Source organism: Spermophilus citellus (genome assembly GCF_964194105.1).
Source record: "Spermophilus citellus genome assembly, chromosome: 17".
Classification (NCBI taxonomy): domain Eukaryota; kingdom Metazoa; phylum Chordata; class Mammalia; order Rodentia; family Sciuridae; genus Spermophilus; species Spermophilus citellus.
The window spans coordinates 57,882,808-57,891,991 of record NC_138199.1 but is presented as its reverse complement, the minus strand read 5'-3'; the positions used below and the strand labels follow the sequence as shown (position 1 = coordinate 57,891,991).

The 9,184-nt window shown below is 47.0% G+C and overlaps 1 protein-coding gene across 2 annotated transcripts in view; it reads left to right on the top strand.

The window, feature by feature from the left end:
- Nucleotides 1-217: 217 nt before the first annotated feature.
- MAP3K14 (mitogen-activated protein kinase kinase kinase 14) overlaps nt 218-9,184 on the top strand; it is a 43,115-nt gene continuing 34,148 nt past the window's right edge. For both annotated transcript variants that reach the window (XM_081270309.1, XM_081270310.1), the window contains exon 1: nt 218-354. The gene's annotated coding sequence lies outside the window, so the exon portion shown is untranslated. The remainder of the gene's footprint in view (nt 355-9,184) is intronic.

Genomic DNA, 9,184 nt, shown 5'->3' with positions numbered 1-9,184 from the left:
AAATAGTGCCCATTTCTGTAAACTTGACCTCGTTAACCAATCGTTGCTGGGGAGAGGAATGACAGCAGACCGGGATGGGCCGTCTCATTGGCTGGTTTGGGATACTGGGCGGGGCCAAGGGTCGTGGTGTGGCCAAAGAAAGGAGGCTCCAAAGCCCGGCAAAGTCGCAGCCGGGGGGGAGGCGTGGCCCCGGGGATGGCCAAGAAGGTGGAGAGGGGGTGGGGCGCGGTCCCGGGGCGGGGCCGGGGCGGGGCGATCGTGGGCTCAGAGCACTGCGTTCGGCGGCCGGCGGCGGGAGATCGCTGGCCAGCGGCTCGCCACACTCGCTTGGTTGGGGAGATCGGCGCTCAGCCGGTAGGTGACTGGGCGGGGCCGCAGTACCTGAAGCTGGGCACCAAGGGAGCGGCGGGGATGGGTCGTCCCCCAGTCCCGGGCCGGGCTGCGGCCTGGCCCGCCGCGCGGTAACGGGGAGGATCAGTGGTCCGGCATTGGCTTTCGGACCCACTCGCGCCGGATCCTGGACGCCCGGGCTGTCCGCCCGCGCGCCCTAACACGCGCTGCCAGCGCCGCGGTCGCCCGGAGCCTGCAGGCCGCGCACCTCCGCAGGCCACACGTTCGACTCGATAGAGTATAGGGGCGCTCTGCTTCCCCTTCCCCAGTACCCTTGCTGCCGTGCGCAGCTGCCCCACCACCAGGTCCGCCCCTCATGCTTTGCGCCCTGGATGACCCCCTGAAGAAATGCGCACTCCCACCTGTTCTGGCCTTCCCTGGGAAGTGCTTGATGTCACACCCCATCAACGGCCACCCGCAGCATCCTCCCTTCTCGCTGCCCGCGACCCATCGGGACTTTACCTGTCGGTTCAGATGGAAGCCCATCATGGCTCTGGCAACTTGCAGCCATTGGGCACCAGGCAGAAAGAGGCCAGTTGTACAGTGCAGATGCCCACCTACCCAGGAACCTCATTGTTGCTTGCTAACTTCAGAAAAAGTCTTTCCTTCCAAGTTGAAATTAAAATGTTGCTCTCAGCCCTCAAGGCTGGACTGGGGCGTGAATGAATTAATGTGGAGAGGATGAATGCAAAAAAGATACAGAAATCAGTGGTGTCAGTGACAAAATTATTTTTAACTAGAGACAGTGAGCACCAATGACCCATTAAGGACTCTAAAAATGAATGAAATTAAATGATGAGATGGAACCATGACGCAAAATAGCAGACTAAAGTTTATTCCAGGAAAAATGTTGAAAACCCTGTGACTAAAAAAATAGTCTTTCTAAAAGATTAAAGGAAGATAGTATCTTAATATTAGTAATGCATTTTTTGCTTATTATCTTCATACCTATAATCTTTTCCCTTCAGCCCTTTGTGTTCTATGATTGTCCAGTTTTATTGGTGAGGTACCTGAGGTGATAGGCATACAAGATATCTTGCCTGATGCCACATAGCTAACTGAGGGTGGGTGTCTCAGACTCCTAAATCAGGACCATGTAATAGCATTCAGATGGAGAAAGGATGGAGAAATGTTTGGTGTGAATTTATACTCTTAATGTGAGAGGACTCTTGCAAGATGCTTGTTGCTTAGGATGTATTTCAGTTTTCTCTTGATGTTTCTAAAGTACTGTCAAAGTGAGTTTTTGGAGTGAAGCCAGGCTTCTGAGTTTCTCAAACACCTTTGAGACATCCTCATTTATTTGGAAGGGTGTGATGAACTTCTCAGAAGATGTCAAAAGTTAGGGTGTCTGCCTTTAAGTTTAGAAAGAAGTACCCAAGTATATGTACCCAGAAATATAATATGTACCAGTTTGTGAAATCAGACAGCAATAAGCTGCTAAGCTTTAGGTCATCTTCTGATTGTTTTCTGATTATAAGGAGCAGTTCTGAAGGGGGTTTTTGCCTCTGGTGTTGTCTGTTAGAGTTTGTGGGAGCGGCACCACTGAGACCCTGCCAAATGAGCCTTCATCTATTAAACAAAAATGTCTGGTTGAGCCGTTTCGCCTCAACAGATGGTAGTTTGGTTCCTCATTTTGGTCTCCTGGTGAACACTGACTCCTTTGTGATCTGCTTGGAGTGTTTATCTATCACTTAATGCTGAGCAGAGGGCCAGCCCTGATTGGTTGTCCAGCCCTAGGTGACTGTTGTGAGCTTTTTGGTAAGTGATAAAGAATTATCTCTGGCTAGGATCTGGTGAGAGACCTGTAGAGGTGAAAAAGAGATAGAAACTTTATCAGAGGTTGTTTACTTGGTTTTTGACCCCTCTTAAGAGTGTTGTATCACTTTGGCCTGTCAGTTTTAGTTTCCTATTTTCTTCCTGTCTCAGTGGACAGCACATGGACTTTCCTAAGAGGCCTGCCTGGCTTGTGAAGAGCTGACAGATTCATCCTGGTTAGCTTCACAGATTTTCTTTCTGGGTAAAAGCAGAAATCTTAAAACTAAATTCTGTCCTAAATAAAAGGTTGCAATCAGCTTGATACACATACAACCAGTATATTTCTACTGATGGCTTCCATCATCTCATAGCTGTTTTTTTTTTTTTTTTCCTGGCAAAAGGTTAAAATGCAACTAAAATTATGCTTTCGTGATTAATAAGTCACTACCGCAGTTGTGTCTGATGCTTCCTGTTTGCCCCATTTTAGTATTTCAGTTAAACTGCAAACATCTGAGCATTATGGGCACTTTTGATGGCACCAGTGTGAAACTGGTGGAGAGGAGGACAATTCAGGGAGTGGATTGGGGAGCCATATGGATAAGTCAGCCCTCTGGGCTGGGCATACCAAGATCCCGAATAAGGGAAAGGAATGGGGGCTGAGAGTCCTCCCTGGGTCGGGTGAGCATTTAAAGTGTGAGAGCTCTGAGTTGACTTGGTGCTGCTGACAGCAGTAGATTAGAAAGGGAAGGCCAGACAGGTGTGTGCGGAGATTGTATTGGAGAGCATTTCTGCTGCGCTGGGGACATTGAGGTGCGGGGTCCTTAGCTCTGGGCTTATTTTACTGCCCAAGTGACAATGAAGAAAAAGTAAGTTTTCCTCAGTGGCCTGTGTATTCTTCTTTGTATTCTGGTTTAAAAGATCCTCTTTCCTTCTTGCTGCTTTAAATCTTTATTTATTTATTTATACATACATATTGCAGATTGAACCCAGGGGTGCTCTACCACTGAACTATATTCCGAGCCCTTTTTGTTTTTGATTTTGAGACAGAATCTTGCTAAGTTGCCCAGGCTAGTCTCAAGCTTGCAATCTCAGCCTCCCAAATTGCTGGGATTATGGGTGTGCGCCTGGCTGTTTGTTTTACATTCTTTAATCCCTTAGCACCCTGTTAAAAACCCCTTGAAATATGTGCATCAGGAGTAATTTTGTAGCCAGTCTTTATATTTTCGTACAGTACTTAATGAAGAAACAGAGATCAGAAAAGTGAAGCCAATAAGGAGAAATAGAGTAGACAAGACTACTCAGGGAATCAATGTCTTGCCCAGGGTCTAAACTCACTTTTTCTGACATCTAATTCCTGTCAACTGCTTTTTCTAACTTGCTCAAGAAAGGATCAGGATTTGTGTTTGTTTTTGTTTTCCCCAAAACGTGACAATGTTTGAACCTAACTAAACCAAGCCAACTTTTCTATTGTAGCAATTATATAATTGATATATATAATCAATTTTCTATTGATTGATATTGCTAATTATTCGAGGGCTAAAAGATAAGTAGCCTGTCATCTGGACAAGTCTGCCTATGCCCATTTATTTCCCAGAAAGTAAGACAGAGAGGTCAAGTGATCTGTTCAAAGCAATAGAGCCATTCCTGGTGTCCCTGTGTCAAGTGTGGTAGTTTTGGGCAGTCAGCACACACAGACTGGGGAGGGCAGGGTCTGCTGCTGTCTGCCTGTGTGTCCTCAGGCAAATTGCTTCACTTCTCTAAGCATTGGGTGCCTGGTCTGTAAATGGGATAGGATACTTCATGGACTATTTTAAACAGAAAAAAACAGAGGTGGTACTATAGTGTCTTGCTCAGTGCCAAATTGTTGTTGTTGTTGTTAGTGGTAGTAGTCGTTGTAGTAATAGCAGTAGTAGTAGTTGCTGATTACTACAGTGTGACTAGACCTGTTTTCTGTAAGATGATGTCAAGAAGAGTCAGATTGCCTGACAGGACAAGGAGGCATTTTCTCAGTAGGACCTCCAGGAGGCTGTTTCTCCGGCCTAGAGGTTTCAGCTGTCAATGTTCTCCCAGTTTTACACTAAATTCTGCCCTTACCATACTCTAAATGAGCCTTAAAAGGCCCAGGCTCTGTGCTGTCATAGTTGGCGATGCTAAGCAGTGGGCACCATCAGGGCTTCCCAGGACTTCCAGCCTCTGGCAGAGCTGGGCCTGTCTAGGGACTCCCTGCTGTCCTGCATGTAGCTAAGTAGGTTCCAGCACTAACTCTGAGGTGAAAAAAAGAATGCTCTGTGGATCAAGATAAAAAATACTTGATCTTTTGGGGGTAGGAGGCAATATTTGGTTCTGTAGGGTAATATTCCCACCACCACTTGACACCCCCAGACCACCCCCTCTTTCTCCCTTAGAAAAATGTCTTATCAGCTTATCTCCACTACTTGGTCTGGGAGCCCTGGATCTGTAGAGTCAGGACTTATAGATTTCCCTTAAATTCTCAAAAAAAAAAAATCATATTAGACTAAATTTTTTCTTTCCCTGAATATAAAACAAAAATATAAACTCCCACCAGATGGATGTTCCCTTTAAATAACATTTTGTTTTCTCTTGGGGAAGCTGACTTGATGGCTGAAGAGTCATTTCTAAAGTGAACCTAGTTTTTAGAAAAAATAGATCACCGGATGTCAGGCTTCATGTGGAGCTCGGTTCAGATGAAAACGAAAGCAGCAGGCTCGCAGCAGCCCTCCCTTGGCTTCAGGCTGGAGGCGAGAGGCAGTGTTTGGACCCTGCTCAGTCACCGGCTGGCCCCACACTGTATTTGATAGGTGCCTTAGTCATTTTCCAAGCAGCTCTGCTTAGGTGAGCAGAGCACTTTCTCTGGAAGGTGAGTCACCCGTGCAGAGGTGTAGGTGACGGGTGATTTGTTCCCCAGCACAGTTGCAGAGGAAGTCCTGAGCAGACCTTGTTGAGAAGCTCTCTGCCAAAGATCACTCTCATTCCAGCCCAAGGGCTAGGAGGCAGGGAGCAGGAAGCCAGCAGGAGGCTCTGGGCTTGCTGACTGACAGATGGCTCCCCTGGCGGGGGTCATGTGAACAAGGCACAAAGCCCAGGTCAGCAGTGTCCCTGTGCTCCTGAGTTGAGCCACCTTGAGGGTGGAAAATGGCCCACTTCCAGGGACAGTCAGCAAAGCAGCAGGAGGGGAGCTTTGGCCCCAGGGAGCTGGGAAATCCCTTGGCAGAAAGCAAAGAGATACAAACTGTACTTTGATATGAAAGACCTTTTGGGGAACCCTCTCCCCACTGCCTTCCTTCTAACTACCTGAGTTGGAGGCTTGCAAGAGCTCTGGTGATTGGAGAGGCTAGATTTCACCCTGACCTTGGGAAGCTTTTGGAATTCTAAGCCTGCCTCCACCTGGTTGTCTACGTTTCCAGATCCAGTGTTTAGACTCAGAAAGAAGGGGCAGGTGGAACACCTGAGCCACCCTTCCCTCCGAGTTTCTGGTGGCTGCAGCTTCTGCTGACTCTTTTCCCACTAAAGTCACCATCAGGTGTCCATCAAGGTAGAGGTTTGTTCCTATTCTCTGTACTTGATTAATGCGGTTGGTGTTGAGTTGCACTGCTGATGGGTTAGGGACATCTATAAGCACAAGGTGGCCTTGACTTTATGGAGCTGCAACAGAGGAACTGTTATTCCCTAGCAAGTGTTCCAGTTTCCTGTCTCAGTCACAGACTCCTCCCCAGCTCCAGTGCCCACACCCCACCAGTCTAGCCTAACCAGCGGTCACTTTGGGCTGGCATGGCTAATAATCTTAGGCCCTAACTACTCTGTTAAGAAAATGGTTAGGCCAGGCACCATGGTGCATGTCTGTAATCCTAACAGCTCAGGAGGCTGAGACAGGAGGATCGCAAATTGAAAGCCAGCTTCAGCAATTTAATGAGGCTCTAAGCAACTTAGCAAGACCCTCTCTCAAAATAAAAAATAAAATAAGTGCTGGGGATGTGGCTCAGTGGTAAGCACCCTGGGTTTAATCCGTGCTACCAAAAATTAAAAAATCAAAATTTAAAAAAATAAAGAAGAAAGAACTATTAGCATTTGTACCCTCCCTGTTTTGCAGAAGACAAAATGGTGGCCCAGAAAAACTGAGCCAGTTGCCAAAAGATGCCCAGCTAGTTAATGGCCGAGCCTGAACTAAAACCTGGGCTCCTTTGAGCTGGGCTTTGCTGCTACTGGTCAAAGGAACTACTGCTGGATCAGGAATTTTATTTTGTTAACCAGCTCCTCCTTTTATTTCCTCACATCAATCCTGTCTCTCTCAGCCTTCCTTCAAGCTCCACCAGGCCTAGAAAGGGTGGAGCCCAGCAGCTGCTGCCCTGTGTCTAAGAAAAAATAAACAGAAAGCTATTTATTTGGCACTCTCTTGTATGACGAGCTTTATGTAATCAAAAGAAGGCCAAGGTTGATAATACAGGTCTGGGCAGGGTTACCCGGAAGTCTAAAAGGTTGCCTGCACCTTTAGGGCATTTTCCAACCTTGCCAAGCAATGTCTGACCCAAAGTGGGCTTTTGGTGACAATGGGTGATTGCTTGCAAGGCTCCCAACCCACTGGACACCTAGAAGCCCTTTCACATCTTTCTTCTGTGTAGAAACGGCATGTTGCCCATGGTGTACAGGTGGCCAGAAGAGCCAGAGTGCTCGGGCATCATCCCACCTGGATTCGCTGGGCTTCTGTCAGTGAGAGGCCCTTCCTTGAGGGCAAAGCATGATGTCATCTCCAGATGCTGGCCACCTATAAGTGCAAAGAGCCATTGTATCTGAGATCCACCACCCATCCCCTACTAACATTGACCTTTCCTTTAACTGGGGCAGAATCAGTGTTCTAGTTGGTACACTGGAGAGACTTGAAAGGAAAGGGGGTATAGCCAGCCTCGAATGAGCATGTGATTGCCAATTAACATTATGCTTGGAGTTCTTTAGGTGAACCCAGCCCCTTCAGCCATGCCCAGCAGTCCCTCATGGCAGATGCTGTGCTTTGAGAAGCAGGAATAGCTCTACAGAGATAAACGTAAAAGACAGAGGTTGGTGTACCACCTCCCACGTGGCATGCATACGCACATCTGAGCCGGGTGGACTTTGTCCGGGACACAAGGGTTATTTTCTCGCACATTAGGAATAAATGGGTCTCAGCTGGGTGTAGTGAGGCACACACATAATCCCAACAACTTGGAGGCTGAGGCAGAAGGAATCTAAGTTTGAGGCCAGCCTTAAGAACTTAGCAAGTCCATCTCAAAATAAGAAATAAAAAGGACTGGAGGTGTAGCTCAGTGGTAAAGTGCCCCTGGGTTCAATACCAGTATAAGGAAGAAAGAAAGGAAGGAAGGGGGTCTCTAGGTCAGCATTTAGAAAAGGGACTGACAGCAGCCAGTTTACAGGACACTTTCTTGCTGGGGAGCTGTCAGAATATAACCTCCATGATATGGCCCCTTCTGCAGGGATCTGGTTCTTTCCCCTCCTGTGGGCCATACAATTAGACATATCAGAGCCTGTGGCCTTCACTTATTCTTCAGGAGTGTGTCAGTCATTGTTTTATGCAGGGAATGTTTGCCAGGGTGTGTCAGTTGTGCCAGGCTCTGCAAATTGCAAGAAACTGGAGTTAAGGGTTTTCACCTTTATGGTGGTACAGAAGCAATACATATTCCATTGAAATCATACTTCACATTTTGAATTTGATCTTTTCCCTGGGCAGCGACACATGGTAGGAGACTGTGGTGATGCTGGGCAGTGGCAACAAGCTGCAGCTCCCAGGCAGCCCTGCTCAATTGGTAGAGTGCTTGTCTAGCATGTATAAGGCCCTGGGTTCAATCCCCAGAACCACCAAAAAAAAAAAAAAAAGTAATGGCAGTGGTTCAGGAGGCTGAGGCAGGAGAATCGTGAATTCAAAACCAGCCTCAGCAATTTAGAAAGGCCCTTAGAAACTTAGTGAGACCCTGTCTCAAAATAAAAAATAAAAGGGCTCGGGATATGACCGAGTGGCTAAGCACCCCTGGGATCAATCCCTGGTACCAAAAAACAAACAAACAAACAAAAAAAAAAAAAACAGGGCCGACCTCTCCCACCTTTGGAGGTATAGAGAAAAGGAGAAACCACACCTGCATATCCCATGTGATTGGTGCCCCTCAGACTGAGTCATAGGCTGATAGCCCAAGACCTGAGAGTGATCACACTTCTTGATAACTAGGCCCACCATTCCAAGGCTTTTAGGCTTACCACAGGGAAAGTTCTCACCTGTCATATTCCAGCTGGTCAGCACAGTGCCTGGAACATGGAAACTGCTGCATAAGTATTTGTGAGCAGAATCACAAGAGTCAAATCTAAATTCCTCCCAGGAATTGGTCTGAGATCATCTGAGAGTTACACCCTGCTTCCAAGGTCTTTCCTTCCTTCCCAGGGGAGAACAAGAATGTGTCTTGTTATTATAAAAGGGACATGTCAAATGCACCCTGGCCACTTATGTCCTCAAGCTGGTCACTTGAGCTAGTTTGTCAAAGAGTATTTAGGCTGGTGTCTGAAATTAGGTCATGATCAGGGTTCCACTGCCAAAGGGCAGAGTGGCCCATGTGCGTCCTTCCATCCCCCCCATGCCTTGGAAGTCTTCTGTGGAAAGCCAACTTATCTGGGTTTCTTGTTTATTCTGAAGTTCCTCAAATTAGTTCCTCAATTTCAGAACCAGTCACTAGTAACTACTGTGAACTTGAAATTTCCTCCCTTACAGGAGCCTGAGCCAGTCTTCATCTTCTCTTATTACAGGTAGACCCTGCCTGAAGCCAGTACGGCCTGTAAAAACCAGATTTACAACCCCAAAAAGCAGGGGGTGGGGTTATATTTCAGAAAAATTGACTATGTCCTAGGGTCCTGCTCCTTGTTCTGAATCTAATCTAAAAGGTCAAATAAGAGAGTTGCTTGTAATGATGGTCTCAAGGCTTGGCAATCATCAAATGCATTTTAAATGATGAAAGAAACTATGTTTGGCATGATTCTAGACTCAAGG